Source organism: Chiloscyllium punctatum, chromosome 29, assembly GCF_047496795.1.
Source record: "Chiloscyllium punctatum isolate Juve2018m chromosome 29, sChiPun1.3, whole genome shotgun sequence".
Lineage (NCBI taxonomy): Eukaryota > Metazoa > Chordata > Chondrichthyes > Orectolobiformes > Hemiscylliidae > Chiloscyllium > Chiloscyllium punctatum.
Window position 1 is genome coordinate 69,775,867 of NC_092767.1, and position 26,391 is coordinate 69,802,257.

The window sequence follows — 26,391 nt, forward strand, 5'->3', positions numbered from 1 at the left end:
ATTTAGCATGGTCAATCCACCCTAACCTACACTTCCCTGAACACTATGGCGTAATTTAGCATGGCCAATCCACCCTAACCTACACATTCCTGAACATTATGGGGTAATTTAGCATGGCCAATCCACCGTAACCTACACATCCCTGGACACAATGGGGTAATTTAGCATGGTCAATCCACCCAAACCTGCACATCCCTGAACACTATGGGGTAATTTAGCATGGCCAATCCACCCCATCCTACACATCCCTGAACACAATGCGTAATTTAGCATGGCCTATCCACCCTAACCTACACATCCCTGAACACTATGGGGCAATTTAGCATGGCCAATCCACCCTAACCTGCACATCCTTGAACACTATAGGGTAATTTAGCATGGCCAATCCACCCTAAACTACACATCCCTGAACAAAAGCATGGCCAATCCACCCTAAGCTACACATCCCTGAACACTATCGTGTAATTTGACATGGCCAATCCACCCTAACCTACGCATCCCTGTACACTATGGGGTAATTTAGCATGGCCAATCCACCCTAACCTACACATCCCTGTACACTATGGGGCAATTTAGCATGGCCAATCCACCCTAACCTGCACATCTCTGAACACTATGGGGTAATTTAGCATGGCCAATCCACCCTAACCTGCACATCCCAGAACACTATGGGGTAATTTAGCATGGCCAATCCACCCTAACCTACACATCCCTGTACACTATGGGGTAATTTAGCATGGTCAATCCACCCTAACCGACACTTCCCTGAACACTATGGGGTAATTTAGCATGGCCAATCCACCCTAACCTACACATTCCTAAACACTATGGGGTAATTTGGCATGGCCAATCCACCCTAATTTACACATCCCTGGATACTATGGGGCAATTTAGCATGGCCAATCCACCCTAACCTGCACATCCCTGTACACTATGGGGCAATTTAGCATGGCCAATCCACCCTTACCTACACATCCCTGGACACTATGGGGTAATTTACCATGTCCATTCCACCCTAACCTACACATCCCTGAACACTATGGGGTAATTTAGCATGGCTAATCCACCCTAACCTGCACATCCCTGAACACTATGGGGTAATTTACCATGGCCAATCCACCCTAATCTGCACATCCCTGAACACTATGGGGCAATTTAGCATGGCCAATCCACCCTAACCTACACATCCCTGGACACTATGGGGCAATTTAGCATGGCCAATCCACCCTAACCTATACATCCCCGTCCCCTATGGGGTAATTTAGCATGGTCAATCCACCCTAACCTACACTTCCCTGAACACTATGGGGTAATTTAGCATGGCCAATCCACCCTAACCTACCCATCCCTGAACACTATGGGGTAATTTAGCATGGCCAATCCACCCTAACCTACACATCCCTGAACACTATAGGGTAATTTAGCATGGCCAATCCACCCTAACCTACACATTCCTGAACATTATGGGGTAATTTAGCATGGCCAATTTTCCCTAACCTACACATCCCTGAACACTATGGGACAATTTAGCATGGCCAATCCACCCTCACCTGCATATCCCTGAACACTATGGGGTAATTTAGCATGGCCAATCCACCCTAACCTACACATCCCTGAACACTATGGGGTAATTTAGCATGGCCAATCCACCCTCACCTGCATATCCCTGAACTCTATGGGGTAATTTAGCATGGCCAATCCACCCTAACCTACACATCCCTGAACACTGTGGGGTAATTTAGCATTGCCAATCCACCCTAACCTACACATCCCTGAACACTGTGGGGTAATTTAGCATGGCCAATCCACCCTAACCTACACCTCCCTGAACACTATGGGGTAATTTAGCATGGCGAATCCACCCTCACCTGCACATCCCTGAACACTATGGGGTAATTTAGCATTGCCAATCCACCCTAACCTACACATCCCTGAACACTGTGGGGTAATTTAGCATTGCCAATCCACCCTAACCTACACATCCCTGAACACTGTGGGGTAATTTAGCATGGCCAATCCACCCTAACCTACACCTCCCTGAACACTATGGGGTAATTTAGCATGGCGAATCCACCCTCACCTGCACATCCCTGAACACTATGGGGTAATTTAGCATTGCCAATCCACCCTAACCTACACATCCCTGAACACTGTGGGGTAATTTAGCATGGCGAATCCACCCTAACCTACACATTCCTGAACATTATGGGGTAATTTACCACAGACATTTCCACCCTAACCTACACATCCCTGAACACTATGGGGTAATTTAGCATGGCTAATCCACCCTAACCTGCACATCCCTGAACACTATGGGGTAATTTAGCATGGCCAATCCACCCTAACCTACACATCCCTGAACATTATGTGGTAATTTAGCATGGCCAATCCACCCTGACCTGCACATCCCTGAACACTATGGGGTATTTTAGCATGGCCAATCCACCCCAAACTGCACATCCCTGAAGACTATGGGGTAATTTAGCATGGCCAATCCACCCTACCTACACATCCCTGTACACTATGGGGCAATTTAGCATGGCCAATCCACCCTACCCTACACATCCCTGAACACTATGGGGTAATTTAGCATGGCCAATGCACCCTAACCTACACATCCCTGAACACTATGGGGTAATTTAGCATGGCCAATCCACCCTAACCTACACATCCCTGAACACTATGGGACAATTTAGCATGGCCAATCCACCCTAACCTGCACATCTTTGAACACTATGGGGCAATTTAGCATGGCCAATCCACCCTAACCTACACATCCCTGTACACTATAGGGTAAGTTAGCATGGCCAATGCACCCTAACCTACACATCCCTGAACACTATGGGACAATTTAGCATGGCCAATCCCCCCTCACCTGCATATCCCTGTACACTATGGGGCAATTTAGCATGGCCAATCCACCCTTACCTACACATCCCTGAAGACTATGGCGGAATTTAGCATGGCCAATCCACCCTAACCTACACATCCCTGTACACTATGGGGCAATTTAGCATGGCCAATCCACCCAAACCTGCACATCCCTGAACACTATGGGGTAATTTAGCATGGCCAATCCACCCTAACCTGCACATCCCTGAACACTATGGGGTAATTTAGCATGGTCAATCCACCCTAATCGACACATCCCTGAACACAATGGGGTAATTTAGCATGGCCAATCCACCCTAACCTGCACATCCCTGAACACTATGGGGTAATTTAGCATGGCTAATCCACCCTAACCAACACATCCCTGTACACTATGGGGCAATTTAGCATGGCCAATCCACCCTATCCTACACATCCCTGTACACGATGGGGTAATTTAGCACAGACATTTCCACCCTAATCTGCACATCCCAGTACACGATGGGGTAATTTAGCATGGCCAATCCACCCTAACCCACACATCCCTGAACACTATGGGGTAATTTAGCATGGCCAATCCACCCTAACCTACACATCCCTGAACACGATGGGGTAATTTAGCATGGCCAATCCACCTGAACCGATACATCCCTTAACAATATGAGGCAATTTAGCATGGCCAATCCACCCTAATCTTACACATCCCTGAAGACTGTGGGGTAATTTAACATGGCCAATCCACCCTAACCTACACATCCCTGAACACAATGGGGTAATTAGCATGGCCAATCCACCATAACCTACACATCCCTGAACACGATGGGGTAATTTAGCATGGCCAATCCACCCTAACCTACACATCCCTGAACACTATGGGGTAATTTAGCATGGCCAATCCACCCTAACATGCACATCCCTGGACACTATGGGGTAATGTAGCATGGCCAATCCACCCTAACCTGCACATCCCTGGACACTATGGGGTAATTTAGCATGGCCAATCCACCCTAACCTGCACATCCCTTAACACTATGGGGTAATTTAGCATGGCCAATCCACCCTAACCTGCACATCCCTGAACACTATGGGGTAATTTAGCATGGCCAATCCACTCTAACCTGCACATCCCTTAACACTATGGGGAAATTTAGCGTGGCCAATCCACCCTAACCTGCACATCCCTAAACACTATGGGGCAATTTAGCATGGCTAATTCACCCTAACCTACACATCCCTGAACACTATGGGGTAATTTAGCATGGCCAATCCACCCCAACCCTCACATCCCTGAACACTATGGGGTAATTTAGCATGGCCAATCCACCCGAACCAGCACATCCCTGAACACTATGGGGTAATTTAGCATGGCCAATCCACCGTAACCTACACATCCCTGGTCACAATGGGGTAATTTAGCATGGTCAATCCACCCAAACCTGCACATCCCTGAACACTATGGGGTAATTTAGCATGGCCAATCCACCCCATCCTACACATCCCTGAACACAATGCGTAATTTAGCATGGCCTATCCACCCTAACCTACACATCCCTGAACACTGTGGGGCAATTTAGCATGGCCAATCCACCCTAACCTGCACATCCCTGAACACTATGGGGCAATTTAGCATGGCCAATCCACCCTAACCTACACATCCCTGAACACTATGGGGTTTTTTAGCATGGCCAATCGACCCTAACCTACGCATCCCTGTACACTATGGGGTAATTTAGCATGGCCAATCCACCCTAACCTACACATCCCTGTACACTATGGGGCAATTTAGAATGGCGAATCCACCCTAACCTGCACATTCCTGAACACTATGGGGTAATTTAGCATGGCCAATCCACCCTAACCTGCACATCCCAGAACACTATGGGGCAATTTAGCATGGCCAATCCATCCTAACCTACACATCCCTGTACACTATGGGGTAATTTAGCATGGTCAATCCACCCTAACCGACACTTCCCTGAACACTATGGGGTAATTTAGCATGGCCAATCCAGTCTAACCTACACATCCCTGAACACTATGGGGTAATGTGGCATGGCCAATCCACCCTAACCTACACATCCCTGGATACTGTGGGGCAATTTAGCATGGCCAATCCACCCTAACCTACACATCCCTGTACACTATGGGGCAATTTAGCATGGCCAATCCACCCTTACCTACACATCCCTGAACACTATGGCGTAATTTAGCATGGCCAGTCCACCCTGACCTACACATCCCTGGACACTATGGGGCAATTTACCATGTCCAATCCACCCTAACCTACACATCCCTGGATACTATGGGGCAATTTAGCATGGCCAATCCACCCTAACCTACACCTCCCTGGATACTATGGGGCAATTTACCATGTCCAATCCACCTTAACCGATACATCCCTTGACACTATGAGGCAATTTAGCATGGCCAATCCACCCTAATCTTACACATCCCTGAAGACTGTGGGGTAATTAGCATGGCCAATCCACCCTAACCTACACATCCCTGAACACGATGGGGTAATTTAGCATGGCCAATCCACCCTAACCTACACATCCCTGAACACTATGGGGTAATTTAGCATGGCCAATCCACCCTAACATGCACATCCCTGGACACTATGGGGTAATTTAGCATGGCCAATCCACCCTAACCTGGACATCCCTTAACACTATGGGGTAATTTAGCATGGCCAATCCACCCTAACCTGCACATCCCTGAACACTGTGGGGTAATTTAGCATGGCCAATCCACCCTAACCTGCACATCCCTTAACACTATGGGGTAATTTAGCATGGCCAATCCACCCTGACCTGCACATCCCTGAAGACTATGGGGTAATTTAGCATGGCCAATCCACCCTCCCTTCACATCCCTGTACACTCTGGGGCAATTTAGCATGGCCAATCCACCCTACCTACACATCCCTGTACACTATGGGGTAATTTAGCATGGCCAATCCACCCTAACCTGCACATCCCTGAACACTATGGGGTTTTTTAGCATGACCAATCCACCCTAACCTGCGCATCCCTGTACACTATGGGGTAATTTAGCATGGCCAATCCACCCTAACCTACACATCCCTGTACACTATGGGGCAATTTAGCATGGCGAATCCACCCTAACCTACACATCCCTGTACACGATGGGGCAATTTAGCATGGCCAATCCACCCTAACCTACACATGCCTGTACACTATGGGGCAATTTAGCATGGCCAATCCACCGTAACCTACCCATCCCTGGACACTATGGGGTAATTTAGCATGGCCAATCCACAATAACCTGCACATCCCTGAACACTATGGGTCAATTAAGCATGGCCAATCCATCCTAACCTACACATCCCTGTACACTATGGGGTAATTTAGCATGGTCAATCCACCCTAACCGACACTTCCCTGAACACTATGGGGTAATTTAGCATGGCCAACCCACCCTTACCTACACATCCCTGAACACTATGGCATAATTTGGCATGGCTAATCCACCCTAACCTACACATCCCTGGATACTATGGGGCAATTTAGCATGGCCAATCCACCCTAACCTACACATCCCTGGATACTATGGGGCAATTTAGCATGGCCAATCCACCCTAACCTACACATCCCTGAACACTATGGGGTAATTAGCATGGCCAATCCACCATAACCTACACATCCCTGAACACGATGGGGTAATTTAGCATGGCCAATCCACCCTAACCTACACATCCCTGAACACTATGGGGTAATTTAGCATGGCCAATCCACCCTAACATGCACATCCCTGGACACTATGGGGTAATTTAGCATGGCCAATCCACCCTAACCGGCACATCCCTGGACACTATGGGGTAATTTAGCATGGCCAATCCAGCCTAACCTGCACATCCCTTAACACTATGGGGTAATTTAGCATGGCCAATCCACCCTAACCTGCACATCCCTGAACACTATGGGGTAATTTAGCATGGCGAATCCACTCTAACCTGCACATCCCTTAACACTATGGGGTAATTTAGCGTGGCCAATCCACCCTAACCTGCACATCCCTAAACACTATGGGGCAATTTAGCATGGCTAATTCACCCTAACCTACACATCCCTGAACACTATGGGGTAATTTAGCATGGCCAATCCACCCCAACCTACACATCCCTGAACACTATGGGGTAATTTAGCATGGCCAATCCACCCTAACCTACACATCCCTGAACACTATGGGGTAATTTAGCATGGCTAATCCACCCTAACCTGCACATCCGTGAACACTATGGGGTAATTTACCACGGCCAATCCACCCTAATCTGCACATCCCTGGACACTATGGGGCAATTTAGCATGGCCAATCCACCCTAACCTACACATCCCTGGACACTATGGGGCAATTTAGCATGGCAAATCCACCCTAACCTACACATCCCTGTCCCCTATGGGGTAATTTAGCATGGTCAATCCACCCTAACCTACACTTCCCTGAACACTATGGCGTAATTTAGCATGGCCAATCCACCCTAACCTACACATTCCTGAACATTATGGGGTAATTTAGCATGGCCAATCCACCGTAACCTACACATCCCTGGACACAATGGGGTAATTTAGCATGGTCAATCCACCCAAACCTGCACATCCCTGAACACTATGGGGTAATTTAGCATGGCCAATCCACCCCATCCTACACATCCCTGAACACAATGCGTAATTTAGCATGGCCTATCCACCCTAACCTACACATCCCTGAACACTATGGGGCAATTTAGCATGGCCAATCCACCCTAACCTGCACATCCTTGAACACTATAGGGTAATTTAGCATGGCCAATCCACCCTAAACTACACATCCCTGAACAAAAGCATGGCCAATCCACCCTAAGCTACACATCCCTGAACACTATCGTGTAATTTGACATGGCCAATCCACCCTAACCTACGCATCCCTGTACACTATGGGGTAATTTAGCATGGCCAATCCACCCTAACCTACACATCCCTGTACACTATGGGGCAATTTAGCATGGCCAATCCACCCTAACCTGCACATCTCTGAACACTATGGGGTAATTTAGCATGGCCAATCCACCCTAACCTGCACATCCCAGAACACTATGGGGTAATTTAGCATGGCCAATCCACCCTAACCTACACATCCCTGTACACTATGGGGTAATTTAGCATGGTCAATCCACCCTAACCGACACTTCCCTGAACACTATGGGGTAATTTAGCATGGCCAATCCACCCTAACCTACACATTCCTAAACACTATGGGGTAATTTGGCATGGCCAATCCACCCTAATTTACACATCCCTGGATACTATGGGGCAATTTAGCATGGCCAATCCACCCTAACCTGCACATCCCTGTACACTATGGGGCAATTTAGCATGGCCAATCCACCCTTACCTACACATCCCTGGACACTATGGGGTAATTTACCATGTCCATTCCACCCTAACCTACACATCCCTGAACACTATGGGGTAATTTAGCATGGCTAATCCACCCTAACCTGCACATCCCTGAACACTATGGGGTAATTTACCATGGCCAATCCACCCTAATCTGCACATCCCTGAACACTATGGGGCAATTTAGCATGGCCAATCCACCCTAACCTACACATCCCTGGACACTATGGGGCAATTTAGCATGGCCAATCCACCCTAACCTATACATCCCCGTCCCCTATGGGGTAATTTAGCATGGTCAATCCACCCTAACCTACACTTCCCTGAACACTATGGGGTAATTTAGCATGGCCAATCCACCCTAACCTACACATCCCTGAACACTATGGGGTAATTTAGCATGGCCAATCCACCCTAACCTACACATCCCTGAACACTATAGGGTAATTTAGCATGGCCAATCCACCCTAACCTACACATTCCTGAACATTATGGGGTAATTTAGCATGGCCAATTTTCCCTAACCTACACATCCCTGAACACTATGGGACAATTTAGCATGGCCAATCCACCCTCACCTGCATATCCCTGAACTCTATGGGGTAATTTAGCATGGCCAATCCACCCTAACCTGCACATCCCTGAACACTATGGGGTAATTTAGCATTGCCAATCCACCCTAACCTACACATCCCTGAACACTATGGGGTAATTTAGCATTGCCAATCCACCCTAACCTACACATCCCTGAACACTGTGGGGTAATTTAGCATTGCCAATCCACCCTAACCTACACCTCCCTGAACACTATGGGGTAATTTAGCATGGCCAATCCACCCTAACCTACACATCCCTGAACACTGTGGGGTAATTTAGCATTGCCAATCCACCCTAACCTACACATCCCTGAACACTGTGGGGTAATTTAGCATGGCGAATCCACCCTCACCTACACATCCCTGAACACTATGGGGTAATTTAGCATGGCGAATCCACCCTCACCTACACATCCCTGAACTCTATGGGGTAATTTAGCACGGCCAATCCACCCTAACCTTCACATCTTTGGAGTGTGGGACCAAACCCACGCCGACACATGGAGAATGTGCAAACTCCACGTCGATAATTGCCCGTGGCGGGAATCGAACACAGGTCCCTGGTGCGGTGAGGCAGCAGTGCTAACCACTGAGCCACCGTGCCACCCTCCTGTGATCGAAGGGCCTAACAGCCTACCCCAGCTGCTAGTCTCCGTCTGCTTTGCACTTTATTTGCCGGTGAGTCACGGCTGTCCTGTGCCAGAGAGGGGGTTAACAGGAGGAAAGCATTCCTCTTCCTTAATGAGCCGCAGTTGAAAAGCCGAAGCTGATTAAGAGTGTTACATGTTGAAGAGCTGCTCCCCTGAGCAGGACTCCCTCTTTAATTAATCCTTCTTCACATCTGCCTGCTCTCGGGAGGGCACTTATGAAAAATGCAGCCAGCGTTTCAGCTGATGAGGCCGCTCCCCGCTGGGCTGCCCTTACCCCGGGGCGAGGGTCAGGTGAGTGGAAATGTCACCCTTTGAAGGTCAGCCCAGTGCCCAGCTGGCCAGGCACTTGGGGGGGAGCAGTGGGGAGCAGGGGGTCTGACTGGGTCGGGGAGCGATTATGTTTGCGTTTCAAATTCATTGCCCCGCTCCCTCGGGGGAATCGCCGTGCCGTGCTTCATGTATCCTGGTTGCCTTGCCAACCTCCCCCCCACCCCCCACCTACCTACCCCCGCACCCCCTCAGCTTTGTGAAGGCCAGGCCTGACCCCCCTCCTCCCCCATCGTGACGGCTCCAACTGCTGGTCCCGGGCGCCAGTGGAATGCAGTAGCTGGCCCTTCAGGCCTTTCTCCCCCTCCCCCACCAGCACTGTGTTCAGGTCTAGAACGATACAGTCCTATCACAGCTAAATGGGACCAACTTGGTTTAAGGGGATATGACGGCCTAGTGGTATTATCGCCTGTTAATTCAGAGACCCTGGGGGTGCCAGGTTCAAATCCGGCTACAGCCGGACGGTGGAATTTGAATTCAATGAAAATTTGGGATTTAAGAGTCCAGTGATGACCATTGTTGGAAAAACCCATCCGGTTCACTCATGTCCTTTCGGGAAAGATCCTTACCTGGTCTGGGCCTACACGTGACTCCAGACCATGGGGTTGACTCTTAACTACCCTCTGGGCAATAAATGGTGGCCCAGCCAGCCCCACAAATGAGTAAGAAACAAAACCTGGTCAGTATGGACAAGTTGGGCCGAAGGGCCTGTTTCCCATGGTTGTATGACTCTGAGGTCATGGTCAACGGGCAAGATACAGAAAATCCGCGCTGTCGATGGGAGAACAGCCTCATTCATAAAATCATTGAATCCCAACAGTGTGGGAACAGACTCTTCGGCCCATCAACTCCACACTGACCCTCTGAAGAGTAACCCAGCCAGAATGATGCACCTAACCTACGCATCCCTGAACACTACGGGCAATTTAGCACAGCCAATCCACCCTGACCAGCACATCTTTGGACTGTGGGAGGAAACCCACGCAGACACGGGGGGAATGTGCAAACTCCACACAGACAGTAGCCTGAGGGTGGGATCGAACTGGGGTCCCTGGGGCTGTGAGGCAGCAGGCCTAACCACTGTGCCACCATGTCTGGTAGGTGACGTGAGTGTATGGGAGCTTGCTGTGCATGAATCTTCCTGCTTGCAGTGCTCTTCAGGGCACGGGGAGGGCTTGCTCAGCTGCGAAAGCACTCTGGGGAGGGGGCAGCGCTTGGGGCGCTATAGCAATGCAGCAGCAGGAAGGGTAGGCACCCGGTCACATCGGCAGCAGTGGGAGAGAGAAATGTCACTGAGAGGCTGAGAGCTTACAGCTCACCCTCCTGGAGAACTGAAATATTTGTACAATCCACTCCAACAAGCAAGATTTCACCAGGGATTCCCTTCACCCTCCCACCTCTCCCATGGTCCCATCTTCCTGTTGGGCAGGGTCCATCCTCCTTTCCTCCTGGATTCGAGCTGCAAATCCACGAGCCGTCTGGACAGACCCTTCCCAGCGAGCTGATGAAAATATATTGTTTTTAATGCATGGAGTGTTTGGGATCTGGAGGGTGCGGACTCAACTCCAGGGAGACCTGGGGTGTTCTCTGAAGAGAGAGGCATTTTTCTGGGCTGCAGCATTTAACTCTGGGGAGGTGGGGCTGTGTGAGCACCTCAGAGACCGAGCTAGCACAGACACTGTGGGGGGAATGTGCTGTCACTGTCCTTGTGTCCTGCACAGGAACAGGGCTCCTACTGCTGTCTGAGGGGGCAGAAGGTTACAGCTGGGAGGGCTACTCCCTGAATACACACACTCACAGACACACTCACAGACACACTCACAGACACACTCACACACTCACGCTCACTCACAGACACACTCACAGACACACACACTCACTCACACACACTCACACACACACTCACAGACACACACACTCACACTCACTCACACACAGACACACACACTCACTCACACCGACACACACACTCACTCACACACAGACACACACACACACACACACTCACAGACTCATACACTCACCCACAGACACACACACACTCACTCACACACAGACTCAAACACAGACTTACACACAGACACACACACACTCACTCACACACAGACTCATACACTCACACACAGACACACACACACTCACTCACACACAGACTCAAACACAGACTTACACACAGACACACACAGACACACACACAATCACCCACACACAGACTCATACACAGACTCACTCACAGACACACACAATCACTTACACACACACTCACACAGACTCATACACAGATACACTCACTCACACACACACAGACACACACACGGACTCATTCACAGACACACAAACACTCACACTCACACACAGACACACACACACTCACACACACAGACACACAGAGACTCACAGACACACACTCACTCACACACAGACACACACACTCTCATACACACACACTCACTCACACACACTCACTCACACACAGACACAGTCACTCACACACGCACAAATACACACTCTCACACAGTCACACTCACTCACACACACTTACTCACACACAGACACCGACACTCACTCACTCACACACACTCACTCTCACACAGTCACACTCACTCACACACATACAGACACACACACATAGGCATCCACACACAAATCTATCGACACACAGACAAAGCCACATCGAGATTCACACCCCTACACACACCTGCACACCTACACACACATCCAAATGCACACGCGCGCACACACACACACACACACACACAGAGGCACCCACATAACAAGCTATACAGTTACACACACACATACACACACACACATGCACACACGTATACGCACACATGTACGCACACATACATGTACACACACACACACATGTACACACACAGGCACCCACATAACAAGGTGCATACAGTTACACACACACATATACACACATGTACACACACATACACTGACACAGACACATCCAAATATGTACGTATATTTTTACGCACACATCCATCCACCCACAGGCGACCACATATTAAACCCTGCACAGTTACACCCACACAACTCCAAACTCACACAAACCAGACCCTTGCAGACCCTTCACCCCACTGTGTCTGTATTTGAGCTAATCACACCAGTCCCACTCCCTGAGTTATCCCTGTCACCCAGAAAATGGCTTTGTCTTCGGATCAGACTTGCTCCCACATGTAAATGCTGACAATACAGCATGTAAAACTTTCTCTCCCTCTCACCCCCCTCTTTAACAAGACAGCTGGATCATCCTGGAGAAAACATCCTCTTTCTCAGTTCACTCATTAGCCACAAGGCACAGGATCTGGACTGGGCTCTGGGTGCTGCCTTCAGCTGTTTCACTCGTGCAAGACCCCACTTCGGAGACAAGAGCAGATTGCACCTACCTGTTCAGAGCCAGAGTCAGTCCCCGAGTGAGGAACAGGCAGTGAGTTTGTGACAGAGTCAGGAGGAAGACCCACAGGGAGTGAAACAGTCCCCTCCCATCGCTCAGTTCATCAGGTCTGTCCCAGTAGGACACAATCCTCGCTCGGCCTGGCGCAGATACACACAGTGCTCACACTCAGATAAGAATATCAAAGGCATGGTTAGTAAATTTGAGAGGACACCAAAATGGGTGGGATAGTGGACAGAGAAGAAGGTTATCTAAGATTACAAAGGGACCTTGATCAATTAGGCCAGTGGGCGGAGGTCTAGCAGATGGAGTTTAATTTGGATAAATGTGAGGTATTGCATTTTGGCAAAACATAACAAGGGTACAAAAGCAGGGCCCTGGGTGGTCATGGATATAGAGTCATAGAGTCATCCAGCACAGAAACAGACCCTTCAGCCCAACAAGCCCATGCTGACCATAATCCCAAACTAAACTAGCCCCACCTGCCTGCCCCTGGCCCATCTCCCTCCAAACCTTCCCTATTCATGCACTTGCCCAAGTGTCTTTTAAACATTGTAACTGTACCCACATCCACCACTTCCTTAGGAAGTTCATTCCACACCCGAACCACCGTCTGTATAAAACATTTGCCCATTATGTTCTCTTTAAAATCTCTCTCCTCTCACCTTAAAGGTGTGTCCCCCCCCCCCCCCAGTCTAGAAATCCCCCACCCTAGGGAAAGCACAATTACCATTAACCCTCGCCATAACCTCTCATTATTATATAAACTCCTAGAAACACCGACGGGTTCAGGTACATAATTCTTTGAAGCTTGCATCACATATAGACAGGGGGGGGGGCGGGTCTGAAGGGGGGGGTAGTTAAGAAGGCGTTTAGCACACTTGCCTTCATTGCTCAGACCTCATAGACAGTGGGACATCCCGTTGAGGTTGTACAGGACATTGATGAGGCTTCTTCAGGATTACTGTCTCCAGTTCCAGTCGCCCTGTTACTGGAAGGATATTATTAAACTGGAGAGGGTTCAGAAAACATTTACCAGGATGTTTCACACACACACACACATCCACACACACACACACACACACACACACACACACACACACTCACACACACACACACATCCACACACACACACACTCACACACACACACACATCCACACACACACACACACACACACACACACATCCACACACACACACACACACACACTCACACACACACACACACACACACACACGTACACACACACACACACACACTCACATACACACACACACACACACATCCACACACACACACACCCACATACACACACACATCCACACACACACACACCCATATACACACACACACCCATACACACACATCCACACACACACACACACATCCACACACACCCACACACACACACACACATCCACACACACACACACATCCACACACACACACACATACACACACACACATCCACACACACACACACACATCCACACACACCCACACACACACACATCCACACACACACACACATCCACACACACACACACATACACACACTCACATCCACACACACACACTCACATCCACACACACACACTCACATCCACACACACATCCACACACACACACACTCACATCCACACACACACACACTCACATCCACACACACATCCACACACACACACACTCACATCCACACACACACACACTCACATCCACACACACATCCACACACACACACACACACATACACACACACACATCCACACACACACACACTCACATCCACACACACATCCACACACACACACACTCACATCCACACACACACACACTCACATCCACACACACACACACACACACATACACACACACACATCCACACACACACACACACTCACACACATCCACACACACACACACTCACATCCACACACACACACATCCACACACACACACACACTCACATCCACACACACACACACTCACATCCACACACACATCCACACACACACACACTCACATACGCACACATCTGTACACACATGCTCCGACATGCACACAGATATACACACACAGATATACACACACTCCCACATACACACACACACATACACACTCACACACACATGTGCGCAAATGCACCTCCATACACACACAGGCACCCACATGATGGGCTGAATGGCCTGTTTCCACACTCTAGGGATTCTTTGAAAGTGGGCGATTCAGCCCTTTGCACCTGCTTCCCAACCTCAGTGCCCTGTTCCTGCCTTCTCCTCATCCTTTCCCTGCAAGAACTGAATCTAACTCCTTCTTGAGAACACTCAATGTTTTGGTCTCAACTGTTGTCTGTGACAGAGAACCCCACAGGCTCCCCACTCTCTGGGTGAAGACATTTCTCCTCAGCTCTGTCCAAAATGGCCTCTCCTGTATCCTTAGACTGTGACCCCCTATTCTGGACTCCCCCAGTTATAGGGGAACATTCTTCCTGTGTTTACCCTGTCTAATCCTGCTGGAATTTTATAGATTTCCACAAGAACTCCCGTCATTGTTCTAAACTCCAGTGACTATAGTCCTGGCTAATCCGACCTCTCTACCCTTGATGATCAGACAGGCCATAACTAACTCTCGATCAAGGATGGTACAATATCAGAGCAGAATGCTGGAAACTGGAAATTTTGGCTGGAGAATCTCAACAGGTCTGACAGCGTCCCTGGAAAGAGGAACAGAGTTAACGTTTTGGGTCCATTGTGATGAATTAAGGATGGGCAATAAATTCAGGCCTCACTGGTGACTGCCACATTCTGGGAAAGGATAAATAAATCCACTCTTAGGGCCTTTGTCCTGCTCCAGACCGTCGATAACGTTCTCCAGGTTGGATTTAGGGGCACAGTTCAGGCCTGTGTTAAAATCGGGCCTAAAAGTGGTGCTGGAGCCTGACTTCAAGAAGGGACCCCTGTTATCTGTGAGTCAGGAGGCTTTGACCCCCTCCCTGATTTCAAAGGGCTCTGTTGGGGGGGGGGGGCAGTGCATGGGTTTGGCTCAAAGTCTTTCCCTCCCCACCCCAAACCCCCAAACACACGATCTGGGGCCCACCCTCCGTGCGGCTGGGTCGGGCCTCCAGCGATGTGCATTTGTGTAGCGCCTCCCGCGCCACCTTGGGGCCATCCCGGGGACCTCTTGCGGGCTGGGGAAGCCTCTCAGAGCCCGTCATCTGTCGCGGAGGGGACGGGGTGGCGCATTTATGCACAGCGAGATCCCAGAAATGGCGCCGAGACCGGGTTTATTTTCAGCTAAAACGTTATTTTTGAACGACAATGGATGTCTGACCAACCGGCCTCGGATTTTTGTTTTCAGTCTCCATCATCATGAAAGGAGGCAGTGCATCTACTAGGTGGGCGGCTCAGTGGTTAGCACTGCTGCCTCATAGCGCCAGGGACCCGGGTTCGATTCCACCCTCTGTCTGTCTGGAGATTGCACATTGTCTGTGTGGGTTTCCGTCCGATTATGCAGGTTAGGATGGATTGGCCAGGGAGGTACAGGCCAGTTGGTTTACCTGTGGGGATAGGGTAGGGTGCGTTCTAGGTGGGATGGTCTTCTGAGGGTCAGTGCAAACTCGATGGGCCGAATAGCCTTTCCTCCTGTGCTGTAGGTGTCCTATACTCAAGGAGGTTAATCCAGACTCAACAGTTGAGGTCCTTTTGTTAAGACCTAGGGAGTCCAAAACTAGAGGGCGTGCGTTTAAGGTGAGAGGGGAAAGATTTAAAAGGGACCTGAGGGGCAACTTTTTCACACATGTATGGGATGAGCTGCCAGAGGAAGTGGCGAAGGCTGGTACAATGACAACACTTGGACAGAGACATGGATAGGAAGGATTTTGAAGGGTATGGGTCAAATGGGATGAGGTCAGTTTGGGAAACTTCTGTGGGAATGGACGAGTTCGGCCGAAGGGTCTGTTTCCGTGCTCTATGACATTTTACTCTTTACTCTCTGACTCACTGCTCTCTAAATTCCCTCCACGAGACCGGTGGAGAATCGAGAGTTCCGGAGATGCTGTTGTGAAATTACTTCATTTCTATTTGAATTGATCTTGGATGAAGAGGCTGTTTGCTGGGATTCACAGATCTGGGTGCCATTTACATCATTTGCCACATGAGGGCGGTGTTGTTCAGGGAATCACCCATGAATAGTGGGATCGCGCTGGCACCAGGGTTTGGGATCAGACAGGGGGAAGTGTTGCTCACCCCCTGTGCCCAATGACCAGCTGTAAGTCAAACAATACCTCGATTTTCTAAATTCACATCTTTGCAAATGCCCCCATGGCCTCACTCCTCCCCATCTCTGTGACCCCTTCTGACCTTATGACCCTCCAAGATCTCTTCACTCCCTTAAATAAAGTTTCTTGGGTATTTCTGATTTTAATCGCTCTGCCAGCGGGTGACTGCGCCCTCGGCTGCCTGGACCCTGAGCTCTGGAAACCCCCTCCCCAAACCTCTCTCTCGCTTTCTCTCTCCCCTTCTCTCCCTCTCTACCACCCCACCCCCCCAACCCCCCCACCACCCTCTCTCTCTTTCTCTCTCTCCCTCTATCTTCTTCAATTTCTTCCCCCTCTTCTCTTTCTCTCTCTTCACCCCCCCTTCCCCCCCTCTCTCTCCCCTTCCCCCTCTCTTCCCCCTCTCCCTCTCTCCCCCCCCCTCTCTCTCTCCCCCCTCCTTTCACCCTCTCTCCCCCCTCTCTCTCTATCCCCCTCTCTCTCTCTCCCTCTCTCTCTCCCTCCCCTCTCTCCCCCCCACCCTCTCTAGCCCACTCCCCTCCCCTTGCGTTCCCCTCTCCCTCTCTCCCTCTCTCTCTCCATCCCACTCTCTCCCCCCCACCCTCACTCTCCCACCCCCTCCCTCTCTCTCCCAACCCCTCCCTCCCTCTCACCCTCTCTCCCCCTCTACCTCTCTCCCTCTCTCTCTCCCTCCCCCCTCCCCCCTTGCCTTCCCTTCTCTCTGCTCTCTCTCCTTCCCTCTCTCCCACCTTCTCCCACCCCCTCCCCCTCTCTCCCCCTCTCTTCCACCCCCTCCCTCTCTCCCATCCCCTCTTTCCCACCCCCTCCCTCTCTCTCTCTCTCTCTCCCCCCTCTCCCTCTCTCCCTCTCTCTCTCCCCCCCACCCTCACTCTCCCACCCCCTCCCCCTCTCTCCCACCCCCTCCCTCTCTCTCTCTCTCTCTCTCTCTCTCTCTCCCCCCTCTCCCTCTCTCCCTCTCTCTCTCCCTCCCCCTCTCTCTCCCTCACCCTCTCTAGCCCTCTCCCCCCATCTCCTTGCCTTCCCTTCTCTCTGCTCTCTCTCTCCCTCCCTCTCTCCCACCCCCTCCCACTCCCTCCCCCCTCTCCCCCTCTCTCCCACCCCCTCCCATTCCCTCCCCCCTCTCTCCCTCCCCCCTCTCCCTCTCTCTCTCCCTCCCCCCTCTCCCTCTCTCTCTCCCTCCCCCTCTCTCTCCCTCACCCTCTCTAGCCCTCTCCCCCCTTTATCTCTCCTTGCCTTCCCCTCTCTCTGCTCTCTCTCTCTCCCTCCCTCCCTCTCTCCCTCTCTTTCCCTGTCTTCCTGCTCTCTCCCGTCTCTTCCGTCTCTCTCTCTCTCTCGCTCCCTCCCTCTCTCCCAACCCACCACTCTCTGCTTCTCTCTCTCTCTCCCCCCGTCTTCTCCCTCTCTCCCATACCCACCCCCACACCCCCCAACTCTCTCTGTCTCCCCTCTCTCTCTCTCTCCCTTTCTCCCCCACTCTTCTCCCTCTCTCCCATACCCACCCCCACACCCCCCAACTCTCTCTGTCTCCCCTCTCTCTCTCTCTCCCTTTCTCCCCCACTCTTCTCCCTCTCTCCCATACCCACCCCCACACCCCCCAACTCTCTCTGTCTCCCCTCTCTCTCTCTCTCTCTCTCCCTTTCTCTCTCCTTTCCTTAAAGCGGAGTGTTTTTGGCTGTACATCTGGTCACCTGCCCGAGAATCTCACTGCCATTTACCTTGGTGGGTTTTACTTGGTGGCTGCACATATTACTTTGATTTTATAACAAGGTTGTTAACGTAATATTTTCCAAAGATTGTATATCATTATACAAAGGCCAAGTTAAAGGAGATGACGGCCTAGTGGTAGTGTCACTGGAGTCCGAGAGTCAAACAGTTCGGAAACACACCCTCTGGTCCAACCCCTCCATGCCAACCCACAATCCCAAACTAATCTAGTCCCAATTGTCAGCATTTGACCCATATCCCTCCAAATCCTTCCTATTCATATACCCGTCCAATTGTACCAGCCTCCACCACTTCCTCTGGCAGCTCATTCCATACACGTACCACCCTCTGCGTGAAAAAGTTGCCCCTTAGCTTCCTTTTATATCTGTCCCCTCTCACCTTAAGCCTCATTCTGGACCTCCCCACCCCCAGGGAAAAGACCTTGTCTATTTACCCTCTCCATGCCCCTCATGATTTTACAAACCTCGATAAGGTCACCCCTCAGCCTCCGACGCTCCAGGGAAAATGTCCCAGCCTGTTCAACCTCTCCCTACAGCTCAAACCCCTCCAGTCCCAGTAACGTCCTTGTAAATCCTTTTTGCACCATTTCCAGTTTAGTAACATCCTTCCTACAGCAGGGTGACCAGAATTGTACACAGTACTCCAAATGTGGCCTGAACAATGTCTTGTACAGCCGTAACATGACGTGCCAACTCCTGTACCCAATGCTCTGACCAATGAAGGCAAGTCTACCATCTTCACTACTCTCACCCTTCCTGATGGAGGCCTGTCGCCCGAAACGTCGACTCTCCTGCCCCTCGGATGCTGCCTGACCTGCTGTGCTTTTCCAGCACCACGCCCTAGTCTTGACCTCCATCTTCTCTACCCTGTCAACCTGTGATTCCAACAAGGACCTTAGGACCCTCTGTTTGAAAACACTTCTATCATTAACTGTGTAATTCCTGCCCTGGTTTCTCTTCCCAGGTAATGTTCCAGGGACCAGGGTTCGAATCCTGACAGGACAGATGGTGGAATTTAAAGTCAATATAAACCTGAGATTAAAAGTCTAATGATGACCATGAACCCATTGTCATAAAAAAAACCCCATCTGGTTCATTCATGTCCTTTTGGGAAGGAATCTGCCAACCTTACCTGGTCTGGGCCTACACGTGACTCCAGACTCAGAGCAATGGGGTTGTCTTGTACCTTCCCCTCTCGGCAATTAGGGATAGGCAATGAATGGTGGCCCAGCCAGAGACACTCAGCTCCCAAGACGGAAGAAAAGAAATGACTAAAGTTCCACTTTCTCATTGGGGGGAGAGAGAGCTCATGTGGCAAGTTTAACCTGAGGGTTATGAGACTCCAATCGAAGGGGTGGGGGCATGTTTGTGGACGTGGTATTGAACCCTCACTGTTGGCGTAACTCTGTGTTACAAACCAGCCGCCCAATCGAACCTGAAACTACGGCTAGGACAGGAGATGTGGTGGGACCAGGATCGATTAAGGCATTGGGCCTACATTTGGTGAGAAACAAGGTGTTGATGGGAGACTGTTGGTGAGTCACGATGCTCTTTCTTTACAATCTCACTGTGATCTCAGCCAATGAAGGTAGATTTTCCTCTCCTTTTTTTAAACAAACCCCATAGTGTGGGAACAGGCCCTTCGGCCCAACAGACCTTCCAAAGAGTAACCCACCCAAAGCCATTCCCCCTACTCTATATTTACCCCAGACTAATGCACCTAATCTACACTATGGGGCTGTTGAGCATGGCCAAGCCATCCTAACCTCCACACCTTTGGACTTCAGGAGGAAACCCACACAGACACGGGGAGAATGTGCAAACTCCACCCAGAGAGTTGCCCAAGGCTGGAATTGAACCCAGGTCCCTGGCGCCGCGAGGCAGCAGTGCTAACCACTGAGCCACCATGCTGCCCAGTGAGGTCATGATGTTCTGAGCATTGTACTGTTTGGTCTGTGACTGAGCAGGTCCTTACTCTGGAGAGCCGGTTTGGTGAGGATGGGCCGAATGGCCTCCTGCTGCACCAGGACAAGTCTCGACGCACCTCGGTACAAAGGTACCTTCTGGGTGTCGTCAAACGCACGCAGGAGGGAGGCAATGAACCCCTCTCCCCACCCCGCCTCACCGCCAGGTCTAAGGTACAGCGAGGCCGAACTCTGGCCCCCTCAGTGGGCATCATCTCAGTCCAAGACCAGTCGGCATCATCACGGAGTAAGAGAAAGGATTGCTTCTCTTGGGAAGGGTCAAATCTGTGGAATTTGTGACCGAAAAGGGCTGTTAAGGCTGGGGCTTTAAGGATATTTCAGGCTGCACTGGATTGTTCATCAGGAGGGCAAATCCAGGGGTATGGGGCAAAGTAGAGTTGAGCATTCTCAGCTCAGCTCATTGAATGGCAGAGCAGACTCAATGGGCCGAATGGCCTGATTCTACTCCTGACGTGCTCCTCTAAATACATGGAGAGCAGAGCTCCCTCTACACTGTCCCCCATCAAACACTCCCAGGACAGGGACAGCGCAGGGTTAGATACAGAGTAAAGCTCCCTCTACGCTGTCCCCCATCAAACACTCCCAGGACATGGACAGCACAGTGTTACATACAGAGTAAAGCTCTCTCTACACTGTCCCCCCATCAAACACTCCCAATTCAGGGACAGCACAGTGTTAGATACAGAGTAAAGCTCCCTCTACACTGTCCTCCATCAAACACTCCCAGGACAGGGACAGCAATGGGTTAGATACAGAGTAAAGCTCTCTCTACACTGTCTCCATCAAACACTCCCAGGATAGGGACAGTACGGGGTTAGATACAGAGTAAAGCTCCCTCTACACTGTCCCCCCATCCAACACTTCCAGGACAGGGATAGCACAGCGTTAGATACAGAGTAAAGCTTCTTCTACACTGTCCCCCATCAAACACTCCCAGGACAAGGACAGCACAGGGTTATAAATATAGAGTAAAGCTCTCTCTACACTGTCCCCCCATCCAACACTCTCAGGACAGGGACAGCACGGGGTTAGATACAGAGTAAAGCTCTCTCTACACTGTCCCCCCATCAAACACTCCCAGGACAGGGACAGCACGGGGTTAGATACAGAGTAAAGCTTTCTCTACACTGTCCCCCATCAAACACTCCCAGGACATGGACAGCACAGGTTTAGATACAGAGTAAAGCTTCCTCTACACTGTCCCCCATCAAACACGCACAGGACAGGGAAAGCAATGGGTTAGATACAGAGTAAAGCTCTCTCTACACTGTCTCCATCAAACACTCCCAGGACAGGGACAGCACGGGGTTAGATACAGAGTAAAGCTTACTCTACACTGTCTCCATCAAACACTCCCAGGACAGGGACAGCACGGGGTTAGATACAGAGTAAAGCTCCCTCTACACTGTCTCCATCAAACACTCCCAGGACAGGGACAGCATGGGGTTAGATACAGAGTAAAGCTCCCTCTACACTGTCCTCCATCAAACACTCCCAGGACAGGGACAGCACAGGGTTATAAATATAGAGTAAAGCTCTCTCTACACTGTCCCCCCATCCAACACTTCCAGGACAGGGACAGCACAGGGTTAGCTACAGAGTAAAGCTCCCTCTACACTGTTCCCCCATCCAACACTTCCAGGACAGGGACAGCACAGGGTTAGATACAGAGTAAAGCTCTCTCTACACTGTTCCCCATCAAACACGCGCAGGACAGGGATAGCACGGGGTTAGATACAGAGTAAAGCTCCCTCTACACTGTCCCCCCATCAAACACTCCCAAGACAGGGACAGCATGGCGTTAGATACAGAGTAAAGCTCTCTCTACACTGTCCCCCCATCAAACACTCCCAATTCAGGGACAGCACAGGGTTAGATACAGAGTAAAGCTCTCTCTACACTGTCTCCCATCAAATACTCCCAGGACAGGGACAGCACGGGGTTAGATACAGAGTAAAGCTCCCTCTACATTGACCCCATCAAACACTCCCAGGACAGGGACAGCACAGGGATAGATGCAGAGTAAAGCTCCCTCTACACTGTCCCCCCATCAAACACTCCCAGGACAGGGACAGCACAGGTTAGATACAGAGTAAAGCTCCCTCTACACTGTCCCCCATCAAACACTCCCAGGACAGGGACAGCACGGGGTTAGATACAGAGTAAACCTCCCTCTACACTGACCCCATCAAACACTCCCAGGACAGGGACAGCACAGGGTTAGATACAGAGTAAAGCTTCCTCTACACTGGTGTGAACAGTAAGGCTTTATCCGAATTAGCTCCTGAGAAGTTCTTGAGCGAGGTCGTTGCCAATAGCAGAACAGAGTGGTGATTGCATGGAAACATGGTGAAAATGAGTGAGCACTAAACACTGAAGCTCCCGGGCTGGGCTCCAATCGAATTTGGACGTCAGCTATATGGCCTTGTCTGAAGTTGTCCCGTAAACTCATGGAGGGTCATGTGAAGCGAGGGGTACCAGCTCAGGTCAAACAGCTGCCTGGCATCGATTTATCACAGACATCCAACCGCCCAGCCCCAATCAAATGACCTGCCCTTCATTAGCCAATGGTTATTTTCCTTCCAAAAGTCAAAATGCCGCGGGGAAGCCGAGAGCATGTACCCCGAATTAACGCTTGCCTTGCTCCCAGTTCAGAACGTGGCCCCAGAAGGTGTTCATCAGGTTAAATGCTCAACCCTGGAGCATGCAGGGAAATATTAGCAGGAAGTTGGCAATCCTATTCAACAAGCAATTCGTCAACAAGCAGTGCTTAATTCGCTCATTAACCCCCCGATGGAAGTGAAATCTGGGAATATTGCAGAGAATTAGACAGGGTTAAATGCAGCTTGGTGGTTTCCAATGACCTGGGGGACCAGTACCAAGGAGGGTACAGTCTAAGGATACGGGATAGGACTGAGGTGAGGAGAAATGTCCTCACCCAGAGAGTGGGGGTGGGGGGGGGGGGGGGGGTGGGGAGCCTGTGGATTCTCGTCACAGAAAATAGCAAAGGCCACAACATTAGACAATAGACAATAGGTGCAGGAGGAGGCCATTCTGCCCTTCGAGCCTGCACCACCATTCATTATGATCATGGCTGATCATCCTTAATCAGTATCCTGTTCCTGCCTTAGCTCCATAATCCTTGATTCCACTATCCTTGAGAGCTTTATCCAACTCTTTCTCAAATGAATCCAGAGACTGGGCCTCCACTGCCCTCTGGGGCAGAGCATTCCACATTGAATGTTTTAAAGAAGGATTTCTGGGGTTGGAGGGTTTGAGCTCCAGGGCGACGCTGAATAGGCTGGGGCTGTTTTCCCTGGAGTGTCAGAGGCTGAGGGGGTAGGGGGGGGCGACCTTTTAGAGGTTTACAAAATCATGGGCACTGATAGGGTGAATAGACGAAGTCTTTTCCCATGAGTCGGGGAGTAAGGGCCTTTGTTGAGCTTGGAGAACAACTTCAGAACTAGAGGGCATAGGTTTAGGGTGAGAGGGGAAAGATATAAAAGAAAACTAAGGGGCAACATTTTAACACAGAGGGTGGTACGTGTATGGAACGAGCTGCCAGAGGAAGTGGTGGAGGCTGGTACAATTACAACATTTAAAAGGCATCTGGATGGGTATATGAATAGGAAGGGTTTGGAGGGATATGGGCCAAGTGCTGGCAAATGGGACTATGTCAGATAACTTTATGGCTCTGAGGACTTAGACATACTTATAGAGTCACAGAGATAGAGTCATAAAGTCCTTGACATGAGCAGCATGGAAACAGACCCTTCGGTCCAACGTGTTCACGCCGACCAGCTATCCTTAATTAATCGAGGAGAAAGCGGGGACTGCAGATGCTGGCGATCCGAGTCGAAAAGTGAGGTGCTGAGAAACCAGGTTCAGGCAGCATCCGAGGAGCAGGAGAGTCGACATTTCGGGCACAGGCCCTTCATCAGCTGCAACATAACCTCCCAACTCGTGTGCTTAACGCACACACCAATTCCTGATGAAGGGTTATGCCTGAAACATCGAATCTCCCGCTCCTCGCATTCTGCCTGACCTGCTGTGCTTTTTGACTCAAAATTAATCTAGTCCCATTTGCCAGCACTTGGCCCATATCCCTCCAAACCCCATCCTATTCACATACCCATCCAGATGCCTTTTAAATGTTGTAATTGTACCAGCCTCCAAAACTTCATCTGGCAGCTCATTCCTTACACGTACCACCCTCTGGGTGAAAAAATTGCCCCTTAGGTCCCTTTTATATCTTTCCCCTCTCACCCTAAACCTATGCCCTCTAGTTCTGGACTCCCCCACCCCAGGGAAAAGACCTTATGTCTATTTACACTATCCACATCCCTCATGATTTTATAAACCTCTATAAGGTCACCCCTCAGCCTCCGACGCTCCAGGGAAAACAGCCCCAGCCTGTTCAGCCTCTCCCTATCGCTCAAACCCTCCAACCCTGGCAACATCCTTGCAAATCTTTTCTGAACTTTTCAAGTTTCACAGCATCCTTCCTATCTGAGGGAGACCAGAATTGAACACAATATTCCAACAGTGGCCTAACCAATGTCCTGTACAGCCACAAAATGACCTCCCAACTCCTGTAGAAAGTGAGGACTGCAGATGCTGGAGATCCGAGCTGAAAATGTGTTGCTGGAAAAGCGCAGCGGGTCAGGCAGCATCCGAGGAAGAAGGGCTGATGCCCGAAACGTCGATTCTCCTGTTCCTCGGATGCTGCCTGACCTGCTGCGCTTTTCCAGCAACACATTTTCAGCTCCCAACTCCTGTACTCAATACTCTGACCAATAAAGGAAAGCATACCAAACACCTTCTTCACTCTCAGAGTTAAAGGGATCCAAGAATATGGGGTGAATGTGCGTACTAGGCGCTGCGTGGGATGGTCACCTACGATCATGTTGAATAGTGGAACAGACTCAAAGGGCCGAAAGATCTCCTCCTATGCCTGTTTTTAAAATGTTTTCCTTTCTCTGGGAAATAGAATGTTCTCGTTGTCAATTCGACAGTGTCTGACCTGAGGTAGATTTGATGAGGGCGACTGGTGCTCAGAACAGAGTTTGGTCAACTCCTGGTTGAGAATGCGGCAGCCTCGGAGCTGTCGGGGTAATATCGCTGGGCCACAGCT

General features: G+C 50.3%; 1 protein-coding gene across 3 annotated transcripts in view; it reads right to left on the bottom strand.

Annotated features, from left to right (window-relative positions):
* The window catches only part of LOC140454363 (guanine nucleotide-binding protein G(I)/G(S)/G(O) subunit gamma-8-like), a 69,374-nt gene that overhangs the window by 21,137 nt on the left and 21,846 nt on the right, over positions 1-26,391 (bottom strand). The window contains exon 1 of one of the 3 annotated variants that reach the window (XM_072549070.1): positions 26,281-26,301. The exons of 1 other annotated variant lie outside the window; for it this stretch is intronic. The gene's annotated coding sequence lies outside the window, so the exon portion shown is untranslated. Of the gene's footprint in view, positions 1-13,244; positions 13,381-26,280; positions 26,302-26,391 lie in introns of those variants that run through there. One more of the 3 variants, XM_072549067.1, reaches the window with a different exon arrangement.